The 13066-nt window shown below is 32.8% G+C and overlaps 1 protein-coding gene across 1 annotated transcript in view; it reads left to right on the top strand.

Moving 5' to 3' along the window:
- LOC6038147 (R3H and coiled-coil domain-containing protein 1) overlaps nucleotides 1-13066 on the top strand; it is an 85255-nt gene that overhangs the window by 56006 nt on the left and 16183 nt on the right. The window lies entirely within an intron of this gene.

Here is a 13066-nt window from a genome sequence, read left to right as displayed (position 1 = left end):
ATCCACACACTGACTGGTGGAACAATCACTTTTGCTTTCGATGCATGTGGTTATGCTAGTTTTTTTTAAGGAATTTGCCTCTTAATATTTTTTAACCTGCAATTTTTTTTTTCTATTTAAACATGTTGTCGGATTTTGTCTTTTTGCTGAACTTGAGGAAAATTTCTAGTTAACTGGCTCCGTGGCTTAATGGTTACGGCTTCTGCCTCACAAGCAGAAGGTTCAGGGATCAAATCCCGGCCGGTACCTTTGAAATTTGGAATCAGGAATTTAAACTTTGAATATGAACAAAAACGAAAATGAATCAGGTGGGATTCGAACTCACACCCCCAGATTGGTGGTCTGGGACGCTAAGCAGTCGGCCATTAGAAGGTTAACACTCTAGCAGTGAATTGATCCGTAGTGTTGAAACATGTTATCTCTTTCTCATATTAATTACGCGCTGATCCCTGATTTGCCTGAGGGGATTGGAAGTCTAAATATAGATCGAGTTTCCTTCAGATGCTTGCTTCTATGTTTAGGCGGGGCCGAACAATGCCCAGCGACCTCGGAATTGGACCGCAAGGAGCTCTGTCATTCTGAAACGGGTCGTTGGAAGCAGCGCGAGGGCTATCACCACCTAATACCCGGGACTGAGATAAGTTGTATCAGCATACGGCATATACAAAGTCTGATACAAACTATACTTTCCCATAATATCGCTACCGGTTAGCGGGTATTGGATTGGACCACACCACACACACCCACACTTGAGGAAAATTTCTAGTTGATAATTGGTCATCCATAAACCACGAAAAAAGCAAAATATAACTTCAAAAAGGAACTTTTTTAAATTTAGTTTCAAAAGAAATTGTATTCCGAATAACCCTAAAATTACAAAATTTCTCATTTCACATGGGACAACGATGCACTTAAGGGCAGTTAATTAAAACTGCAAACATGCATACTTTTTTTTGGCACACAAACACCAAACACAAAAAGTTAGTACTTTGATAAACACGATAAAACTCCACAAAAGTGTTTTGTTGTTGTGTAGAACTTTTTGTTAGATTTGATTCAACAAAAATCTAGTTTTTTAGTTTACAAAACGTTTTGTTGATTTAATTACATATTTGACATTTTGACATTTTTACATTTTGACATTTTGACATTTTGACATTTCGACATTTCGACATTTTGACATTTTGACATTTTGACATTTTCACATTTTCACATTTAAACAATAAATAATTGCTTAGAGTCAAGTTAATTCAGCGCCTACCTGTTAGATAAATTTATCCTGGTTGACTGAAATAAGCAAGCACGCATACATGTTCACATCACCGACTTGTTTGGTGTTTGGTATGGTGTTTATGAAATAAAACTGAAATAATTTAAGCTTTTCTTGCAATAGTATGCGTGAATTACAAAGTTCGCTTTGAACGTGAGGGATTTCCGTACGATTTGACTGGGACAATGCACAATTTGATTTGGGAGGGCCTCTTTCGCGGATTTCTCGTTTGCGTGTATCACGGTGTATTTTTCCGAGAACGTTAAGATAAAAAATTCGACAAGTCTGATATTTGGCACCATGAAAGACGATGCTGATTTCTAGCTTTTTTTGAAATAACCCCAACATTCAAGCTGGAAACCTCAAAGCGATCAAATAAAAATCTTTTTTTTGTACAATTTATCATGAAAATACAGCAACAGATTGCCCGGAAACAAATTCGAGCTTAAACCATCGCTTAACTTAGAGTATTTCATTTAAAAACTATTTATTACCCAAAAGGTTCCCAATTTTTTTTCAATCATTAAAATATTTTAAAATAATTTCGAATCGATCACATTGTAGAGAACAGTTTTCTGAACAATTTTCATAAAATATATCAATTTTGGTTCAATATAAGCAGAGGTATACCCAATTTCGTATAATAAAAAGTGACTTTCTCCAAAATTTGTGAATTTAATTCCCATTCAAACATAGAAAACTGCCTACTGTTTTATTTTTAAGGATGAAAACATTTAGCTGAAACATAAAACTTACATAAAATTTTGATGAAATTTATTGAAATTATTTTATCATTATCATAAAAAAAAACTCAGTAGGCGGGGTTCATCTTAAATTTGTTCCAGGAAACGCACCGTGCATATGCATTATTTTTCTGTTAGTGTAATAAAAAAAATCTGAAGCCTATTATTTTAATATCCATTTTATGAGGAAAGACAAAAAATTTAGATAAAGTTTAACCCTTTCAGGCCTGATTTTTTCTGAGCTGTGTTATTCTAAAATTTTGATATCAGTAGTTATATTTTTTACATGATTAAGCAGAAACAGGCAAAAAAATTACATTTCATTATTAGACGTTCTGAGTCCTCCAAAGTGTTCTGTAATACAGATCTTGGAGTTTACCGCCATAACAACAAGATTCTACCAAGTTTCCGATTATGGTTCATATTCAGTGATGTCCCTGGGACCCTTTGGAAACACTATGAGCTATGTGGACCACTTTAGGGATGTTCTAGGTCCTCCAAAGTGTCCAAGGATACAGATCCTGGAGTCTACCGGCATAACAACAAGATTCTACCAAGTTTACGATTATGATTCATATTCAGTGAGGGTCCCATGGACATCACATCACTGAATATGAACCATAATCGGAAACTTGATAGAATCGTGTTGTTACGGTGGTAGACTCTAAGATCTGTATTCCAGGAGACTTTGGAGGACCTAGATCATCCCAAAGGAGATCCAAAGGAATCGAAGTGGTGCCAAATGTTGCATGTTTTTAGCACTGTGTGATTTTATACAACCGAATTTCGGTATGGGTCATATATGACCCATCAGGCCTGAAAGGGTTAAATCTGTAAATCGGAAAACTTAACTTTCAAATCCAATTCAAACGGTTTTGTGTTCAAAGGAATAGTTTAACAACTTTCTAACTGATTAAAAAAATGAAATAATGTTCAATTAATCTTCAATTGAAAAAAAGACAATGATAAAAGAGAATGAAATGGAAACATGAAACAAATCTACACGGAGAAAAAAAGAGTTCCCAAAATCGTGAACAAGCGTTAATGAAAATGGGAACCTCGAACAAAGTGTTCAAATCCCATGGTACGTTTTTGGAAATCGTACCATGGGATTTGAACACTTTGTTCATGGTTCCCATTTTCATGAACGCTTGTTCACGATTTTGGGAACTCTTTTTTCTCCGTGTAGAGTTTAATTTGAAAAAGTCCAATAAACATATGAAACACAATAGCTTATTGGACCTTTACAAAAACTCTAAAAATAGTTTCTACGAGATTTAATAACTGAGCAGTTCTCTCAGATTTCGGTCATTCGATTTTTTTTTTGTATTTTTTAATCCGACTGAAACTTTTTTGGTGCCTTCGGTATGCCCAAAGAAGCCATTTTGCATCATTAGTTTGTCCATATAATTTTCCATACAAATTTGGCAGCTTACCATACAAAAATGATGTATGAAAATTCAAAAATCTGTACCTTTTGAAGGAATTTTTTGATCGATTTGGTGTCTTTGGCAAAGTTGTAGGTATGGATATGGACTACACTGAAAAAAATGATAAACGGTAAAATTTTTTTGGTGATTTTTTATTTAACTTTTTATCACTTAAACTTGATTTGCAAAAAAAACACTATTTTTAATTTATTTTATTTTTTGATATGTTTTAGAGGACATCAAATGCCAACTTTTCAGAAATTTTCAGGTTGTGCAAAAAATCTTTGAGCGATTTATGAATCTTTGAATCAATACTAATTTTTTTCAAAAAATCGAAAAATTGGTCGCAAAAATTTTTTAACTTCATTTTTCGATGTAAAATCTAATTTGCAATCAAAAAGTACTTTAGTGAAATTTTGATAAAGTGCTCCGTTTTCAAGTTAAATCCATTTTTAGGTGACTTTTTTGAAAATAGTCACAGTTTTTAATTTTTTAAAATTAGTGCACATGTTTGAAAAATATTTTTGAAAAGCTGAGAAAATTCTCTATATTTTGCACTTTTGAACTTTGTTGATACGACCCTTAGTTGCTGAGATATTGCCATGCACAAGGTTTAAAAACAGGAAAATTGAAATTGGGGTTACCCTGCATCCGTAAAAGAACTTTTTGTTCGTTTCTAAATTTAAAAAAAGGTACAGTCGACTCTTTGGCTGTCGATCTTCTCGATATCAATAATTCTCCATCTATCGATGAATTCTTTAGTCCCTTCAATCTCCATACTTCAATAATCTTCATTCCTCGATATTTTCCCTTGCTTGAAGGATCTCTTCCTCGACGGTCCCTTGGATTCTGTTTGCTTTAAAAATCTCTTCCGGTTGTCAATAATTTCACTTTCTCATGGCTTGCATAGACATTTTTCTTGGCGAAACGAAGCTTTGAAGGGTGTTTGACATTAGTTTGTTTTTGTTTGATGGACGTTGCCATGATTCTCTCCCATAGCTGGGTATCAAGAAAAAAAAATCAATCGAGTCTTCATTTTGCATCGTTCTGTAAACTGATGATTCTCTTCCTCGACGGTCCCTTGGATATTGACAACCAGAGACTGTATAATGTTTAAAGCATTTTATAATACTTTTTGCTTCCAAATTTTAAAGTTGAGCTTGAAATTTGATTTTTTTGGTTTGCCCCTGGTGCAAAAACTTTATACCAACCTTATTTTTGATATTTTCAAAAAATCAACTTTTTCAGAGAATTTAAGCAGATTTTCTCCTCCCTTAACTCAAGCGCATAAGATGTTTTTTTTTTGGTTCCCAAAAAACAAAATAAGAAAACATAAATTTTTTGAATTCAATTTTTTGCGTAGAAAAAAATTTCATTGTTAATTGCAAGTTTTAATTCAAGTTTTTGGCTGAAATCAAAGGTCGAAAATAAATTTTCGCTTTTTTTTTAATTTCATTTTTAAATTTTCAAATTTGGAGGCTCCACTTAAAAAAGGCACACAATTTCAAAAACCAATATTTTGAAAAATGTATTAATATTTTTTTATATTTTAGCATGACTGTTGCAGTGTATTAAACATTTTGTGATACTTTAAATTCAAAATAATAATAAAATATGATTTATCCCCAAAACTACTGACTAAAAAATACTTTACTACAAAATTTGAATGTGTTAAAATCAGATTGTAGCAGAAATGGGTCCGTAAGTTTGACAATTTTGGAATGAGAAGACAACAACTTCATTGGTTGCTCTGCACCCTTAAAATACGATTATGACAAAAAAAACACTGATTTATGGCCGTACTAATTTGTCCCACTACTCAAATTACACGATCGCGTCCAAAAGCTCCCACGACTGCTGCAAGAAGCTGCTGCAGATCGGGTGCCGCAACTTGAACACTTCATTCTACTGTGACGAATTGCCTCAGCGCGCTCAGAAGGTCGTCCGGCCAAACAATACCAGCCAACCGGCCAACGCAAAACCGGTGAGAGGCGAATGGCCGGTGACTGCAACGGCCGGCGATGTGACCACATCGTCGTCGCATTGTTGCACTTTCGTCGTCGTCCGAAGAGGCCAAAGAAGAAACGCAAAAGTGTTTTAAGGTCAACATTTAAATAACCGCGAGGGCACACACACACTAGCAGCAAGAAGAAGAAAATCGCGCGATCTTTGTCGAAACCAACACCATCGAACTTTTCGAGTCGTATTTTGGAGTTTTATTTTTAATGTTGTTTTGGTTTTCGATTCACGTTGTTGGAACCTGCCAAGTTCAGCCGAGAGTGTCGACGCATGTTAATTTGCATTCGGATCAGCGAGTTAAGAGATCGCTCAATTTTATGATTTGTATTTTTTGAAGCCCAAACACGTTCGCAAGGCGTGCGCGAAGTAAATGTAGATCAAGTTCAGCTGATCCATTATGTGTGTTTTTTTGATGTTTGGTGAATGTAAGCCATTGTCAAGAAATTACAAGAATGCATTGAATGATGACCGATCCTGTCACGTTCGGAGCTTATTAACAGCAAATTTGTGCAAAATACACTCAACCCCCGGTGGTTGGTCACTTTTTCGTTTGACACTTTTTAGTTTGAACCCCGTTGATTTCACAATGTTAAACTAAAAAGTGACGAACTGTCACTTTTTACACGGCGTTCACGCACACTATTAAAACAAACGTTTGGTAGTGTGTGTGAACACCGTGTAAAAGGGGTGTCAAACTATAAAGTGACCCCGTTCGTTTGACAACAGTTAGTGTCAAACCATCGAGGTTTGAGTGTAGTTGAATTTAACATCTAAACATTTGTTAACTATTTTTTCAAAATCATTTTTTTATAATTTGACTCTTAAATTTTTACAAAATTTTCATACAATTTTGGCAGCTGTCCATACAAAAAGGCTTTTAAAATACCTCAAAATTATGTATGTTGAGAACGGATTATCTCATTGATTTGGTTTTCTTAGAAAGGATAGTTCTACCTTCTAAAAAATACCCTTTTTTTAATTTGACTTTTCAGACACAAAAATTGATCGCGCAAAATAACCATTTTAGAATATTCTTGTTTTTGGATTTGTTTTTGATGTTAAAAATGCCACATGTTGAGTCATGGCACAAGTTGGTCAAAATTCATTTGGCAATGTTGCCAATTTTTCTAAACAAACATATGACTCAACAACTAAGCTTCCGGTTTTCGGTGACAAAACATGAAACTATCGTGAAATTCCGTTCAACTCCCTAAAAAATCTATTTTTAAATTATCCCTAATACATTTCAGACCTTAAGGTGGTAGGTGGTGTCCTTCACTGTTCGGGCAATGACTGTCAATGATGGTTCTGAATTCAGGGTCCAAAAATAGTAAATTGGAATGAAAGAATACACCGAAAAAAAAATGATGGTAATATTCATCAGGAAATTTTGACAGATTTTGTGTCAAAAAAATGATAAATTTTCCCCCAGAAAATGATGAATTTTCATCAGTTTTTGATGAATATTCATCAGGTTCACATTTTTACACATTTTTCATGTAATATTACTCAAAAAAAGAGGTAATATTCAACCTACCAAATTTTCAACATTCCAAAATTCAACTTTTTTTTTCTGTGTAACTTTTTTTTTCTATGTAAATTGCTTCTACAAATAACATAAATAAAACCTTTTTTTGATTGAAACATTCTGAATCAAGATTTGAATGATTTTTTAAAACAAACATGGCCGCCAAATGGCCGATTGTGGATGATGCCTTCCAAAGCCTTAATATCCGAAGCCTCGATTATCCGAAGGTTTAAATACGACTTCGGATAATCAAATAATTAATAAAAAAAAAAAACATTTTTTTATTTTCTTGCTTCTAAATGGTTGTGATGTTTAAATTTCCGCCATTTTGGTCGCCATCCTGATTTTAAGAATTCTAAATAAAAAGTGATCTTGACAATCAAAAATAAGAGAGGAATCGGTCTTTTTTCTTTAATTTTAATTTTTGTATTTTTTAATCCGAATGAAACTTTTTTGGTGCTTTCGGTATGCCCAAAGAAGCAATTTTGCATCATTAGTTTGTTCATATAATTTTCCATAAAAATTTGGCAGCTGTCCATACAAAAATAATAGACGAAAATTCAAAAATCTGTACCTTTTGAAGGAATTTTTTGATCGATTTGGTGTCTTCGGTAAAGTTGTACGTATGGCTAAGGACTACACTAAAAAAAATGATACACGGTAAAACAAATTTTGGTGATTTTTTATTGAACTTTTAATCACTACAACTTGATTTGCAAAAAAAACACTATTTTTATTTTTTTAAATATTTTTATATTTTTTAGGGGACATTAAATGCCAACTTTTCAGAAATTTTTGAATCAATACTGATTTTGTCAAAAAAATCGAAATATTTGTCGCAAAATTTTTCAACTTCATTTTTCGATGTAAAATCAAATTTGAACCGGTTTCAAGCTAAATACATTTTTAGGTGACATTTTTTTTTTTTGAAAATAGTCGCAGTTTTTCATTTTGTGAAAAGGTACACATGTGGGCCCACTTTCGAAAAAAATATTTTTGAAATGCTAAGAAAATTCTAAATATTTTGCTTTTTTGAACTTTGTTGATACAACCCTTAGTTGCTGAGATATTGCCATGCAAAGATTTAAAAACAGGAAAATTGAAGTTTTTTAAGTCTCACCCGAACAACCCACTATTTTGTAATGTCGATATTTTAGCAACTAATGGTCCGATTCACAATGTTAAAATATAAAACATTCGTAAAATTTTCCGATTTTTTCGAAAACAATATTTTCAATTTTTTTTATCAAGACTAACATTTTGAAAGGGCATAATATTAAATATTTAGCCCTTTTGAAAAATTAGCCTTGATTTAATTTTTTTAAATATTGTTTTCGAAAAGATCGGAAAATTTCACAAATGTTTCATATTTTAATTTTGAAAATCGGACCATTAGTTGGTGAGATATCGACATTAGAAAATTGTGGGTTGTTTGGGTGAGACTTAGGCAACATCAATTTTCCTGTTTTTTTAACCTTTGCATGGCAATATCTCAGCAACTAAGGGTTGTATCAACAAAGTTCAATAAAGCAAAATATAGAGAATTTTCTCAGCTTTTCAAAAATATTTTTTTCAAAGGTGGGCAAACATGAACACTAATTTAAAAAAATGAAAAACTGCGACTATTTTCAAAAAAGTTACCTAAAAATGGCTATAACTTGAAAACGGTGCACTTTATCAAAATTTCACTGAAGTACTTTTTGATTGCAAATTCGATTTTACATCAAAAACTGAAGTTCAAAAATTGTTGCGACCAATATTTCATTTTTTTAATCTGTATTGATTCAATAAATCATAACTCGGTCGAAGACTTTTTGCCCATTCTGGAAATTTCTGAAAAGTTCTCTAAAACATATAAAAAAAATAAAAATAGTGTTTTTTTTTTTGCAAATCAAGTTTTAGTGACAAATAGTGAAATTAAAAATCACCAATTTTTTTACCGTCTATCATTTTTTTTTCAGTGTAGTCCTTATCCATACCTACAACTTTGCCGAAGACACCACATCGATCAAAAAATTCCTTCAAAAGATACAGATTTTTGAATTTTCATACATTGTTTTTGTATGGGCAGCTGCAAAATTTGTATGAAAAATTATATGGACAAACTAATGATGCAAAATGCTTTGGGCATACCGAAGGCACCAAAAAAGTTTCAGTCGGATTAAAAAATACAAAAAAATCGAATGACCAATATCTGAGAGAACAAAGTTGTAGGTAAGGACTACACTGAAAAAAAATATATACGAAGGCACCAAATAGTTTCAGCCGGATTATAAAATACAAACAAAATCGAATGACCGAAATCTCTGAGAATTGCCCATATGGGACATTTATGCGAACAGAAGAAGTTTATAGGTCATAATTTATCTTGACAATCAAATATAAGACAACCATAAACTATTTTTTATGACTCGATTATCCGAAGTGATTTTCGGTCAGAATTTGGGTCTGGACTTTTGAGGTTTTCAAGACATGAACTGCCGTTCTACGCATAATTGTCCCATGTCATTTTTGGACGATTTTGACTTTTTAACATTTTTAAGTTTAGTTTGTCGTATACTTTGAGAAAAACACATAAAATCGGGTACTTTGTTCGGAAACTCATTGAAAACAACATCAAGTCTGTTTGTCCCATCGTTAAACTTCTACGCATAATTGTCCCACCAAGTATTTTCTTATACGGAATCATTAGTTTTATGTAGCATTATGTCGTGTTTACCTGTTGTTTAGCAAGAGGATCACAAATAAGAGTGATACCACAGAGTGGTGGTGATACACTGCTAACTGGGGCAATTAGGGACGCATAGGGCGAATAGGAACCAACGGGACAATCATGCGTAGAAACACAGAAATTTCAATCGCGTTTTTCTCAGTTGCACTTTTTCGAACATGGGACAATTATGCGTAGAACGGCAGTGAATGCCACAAAAGTGTGGTTTGGTTGAGCGTTTTAGCAGAATGCATTACTGTGAATACAAAGAGACGAGTTGTTCCTTTTAATTCCGCTATATATATATATAGCGGAATTAAAAGGAACAACTCGTCTCTTTGTATTCACCACAAAAGTGGTAAAATGTCTATAATAAAAAAAATGGAGTTTTTTTATCAAGCACTGCCTTAAATATGCACCAACATAAATAATCAGAAACTGTATCACCCACGGGTCAACGCGCCTGACCACAGCACCGTGGCCTTCATTAACCCAAATTCCAAAAGTGAACCAGCCAGCAACACCCGCTCATTTCGCAGCCAAAAACCGGCGGCGTTTCGCGTCCTTGAAAAAGGTGTCCAAAAAGAAATACAATAAATAAATCTACGCGCAGACTGCACGGTCCCCATCAGAGAGACCTCCACTAGCCTTGACTACTATCACCATGTCTCAGGGGGGGAATTATGCAACGACGTTTAGCGCCTTCATCGAACGCGCCATCGCGGTATTGCCTTGGACAGGGACAAGTGGGACAAGGTATAGCTGGGAAGCAAAGCAAAAAACGTGTTGTCCCCAATTTGGTGGAAACCGAAAGGTGGCTGCTGTCATTCAAGATGGTCAGTCACCGAGCTGCCGCCGGGGACCATTATCATCGGGGTGCAAAAAATTGCATGTATTTGCAGTGTAAACAATATTTAAAATTCAAAATACAGGCCAGACTCGATTATCCGGTTTCGAACTTCGGATAATCGAATTGCATCTTTAATTAAGTGCACTTTTTTAAAAAGCTGTCAAATGCAAACTGATGGAAAATTGGACGAGCTTTCCGGTAAAAATATTTAAGAGACTGAAAAATCATGTCTGTCATATAGAAATTACCAAAAACCTATTTTTTCGACATTTTAATTTTTTAAACCGCTGTAACTTCACAAGGATTGGACATAGGACAATGGTCAATATGGAGACTTTTATGTAAAATTGTCTGGCCAATCGATTCCCACTATCGGTTTTTAAAAATTTTGACGTTTAGACTACTTTAAAAAAAAAAACAGTTTTAGTAAATGATTTTTGTATTTTTTTTAGGAGAGACATACCATGCTGCATTTTTCGTCAGTCTTTATGTAACATCTTAGGCCATTTCCTCAAAAAATGTGAACGAAAAAAAATCGTGACATCACCTTAAAATTTGACTTTTAAACATATAAACAAAAAATCGAATAGAAGTGGTGTGTATTTTTATTTCAGTGTATTTTTTACAGAAAGCCTGTCCAGTTTCCTACAAGTTTGGGATTGACCACTTTTTGATACGATGCAACGGCTTCGAGATACAGTAATTTTTAAATTGCAAAATACAAAAATATCTAAATAACTTACGCCCTTGTCAAATGTAATTTTCGAATACAATTGGCTCCATATACACATATAAGCCAATGGCTTATATAGGCCTAGGATAACATGTCTACAAAGTTTCATTGAAATCGGAAAGGGCCGGGTACAAAAATACCAGAAAAATTTCTGATTTGAGCTGGAATTGCTCTTTTTCAGTCTAAACTGAGGTAATAAATGATGAATTATTAATCCTTCGAAATATTTTTTTTTATCTTTTTTTTTCATTGATAATCATGATAAAGTATGTTTTAGCTCGTTTAAAATAAATATTTTGTTTTTTTCTAAAACTCGACGCATAGTACCGCAAAAAGCAAAAAGCCCCTTTCAAATGTTGCTCCAGATAGTATAAAAAATTGCAGAAGATGTTTTTTTAAAGCTTTTTAAATAAATAAAAGGAAATTAACGAATGCAGGGTGGCCACTCAGGTTGGGAAATCGGGAATTTCGAGAATTCGCCAAAATCCGCAAAAAATCGAGATAAAGTCGGGAATTTGTGATTTTTTTTTTGTAAAAAAGTCGAAAAAGTCGGTAATCCTTAGCATACTCTTTTGAAAATTATTTTCTAAATCTTAAAAATTATTGTAATATTTTACACAATTTTTAATTTAAATTCGCGAAATTCTTCCTTAAAATCTTACATTAATAACATTAATTTAAGGCTCATTTCCCTATTTTATCTACATGAGAATGTAGCGGTTATCTAAACATTAAAATTCCTAATAAATATTAGATGCATTTTTCACAGATATAATGAATATTTTTTTATGAAACAAAATATTTTTATTATTTTTGTATATCAATCAAGAGGTAATATCTGTCTTAAAGCAAAGTTAATGAAAAACTTATATAAAAATAGAGCCTAATTTTAACGCTTACGACCATGACCATGATCTCGGTTATGATTCTGTTTCATATTGTCAAATTGATTTAAAGTTTGAAAAAAGATTTTGACTTGACTTTGGAGTTTGGTTTTTTGTGGTAAATATTTAATTGTTTAACTGAATTCATTAAGTCACTTCAAATATTTTTTTTTTACAAATGTTTCCCTTGAACTTGCTGTGCGTATGAGTAAATTACTATAGATATAGCTTGATTTTAGTTATCGAAAAAAAATATCGATTAAAATCCAATCGTTGTTCGTTCTGAAAGAAAAAATGGAAAAAAAGTAATTTTCGTTTCAAAAAATCATGAAAAAATATTGAAATTGCAAAAAAAAAATCAAGAAATTTTTATTTAAGTTATTGCAAATATGTTAATAGTAGTTTATGCAACAAGTTGCAACAAGAAGATTTTTTCAGCACGAGTCGGTGAACCTCGTTGGATAAATACGACGAGTGCTGAAAAAATCAAGTTTTGCAACGAGTTCCATACTACATTTTTTGCAATTCCGAAAAACACCCTTCGAGTGAAATTATAAGTCAAATGTCTACGTATTGAGTCAATCCACCGTTAAAATAAAAAAAAAATGTTGAAAAGTATTACTTTTCAAAACAAGTGCTGAAAAGTTCAACTTTTCAGCATCCATTTCAGTGCTGAAAAGTAGAACTCTTCAGGATTTGTTTTGAAAAGTGTTACTATTCGATTTTGTTATTTTTGGCTGTTTAGTCGTTCAAGAATGACAGGGAAAATAAGTAGTTTAAAGACGGAATTGCAAAAAAGAATTTAAACATTTCACATAAAATGAGTGATGAAACATGGAAACTTACCAAACTGAATTTTTAATTAACAAAATAAATAAAACCGTTTAATACTGACAACT

The sequence above is a fragment of the Culex quinquefasciatus genome, chromosome 3 (assembly GCF_015732765.1).
Source record: "Culex quinquefasciatus strain JHB chromosome 3, VPISU_Cqui_1.0_pri_paternal, whole genome shotgun sequence".
Classification (NCBI taxonomy): Eukaryota; Metazoa; Arthropoda; class Insecta; order Diptera; family Culicidae; genus Culex; species Culex quinquefasciatus.
This window is presented reverse-complemented; position numbering and strand designations above follow the sequence as displayed.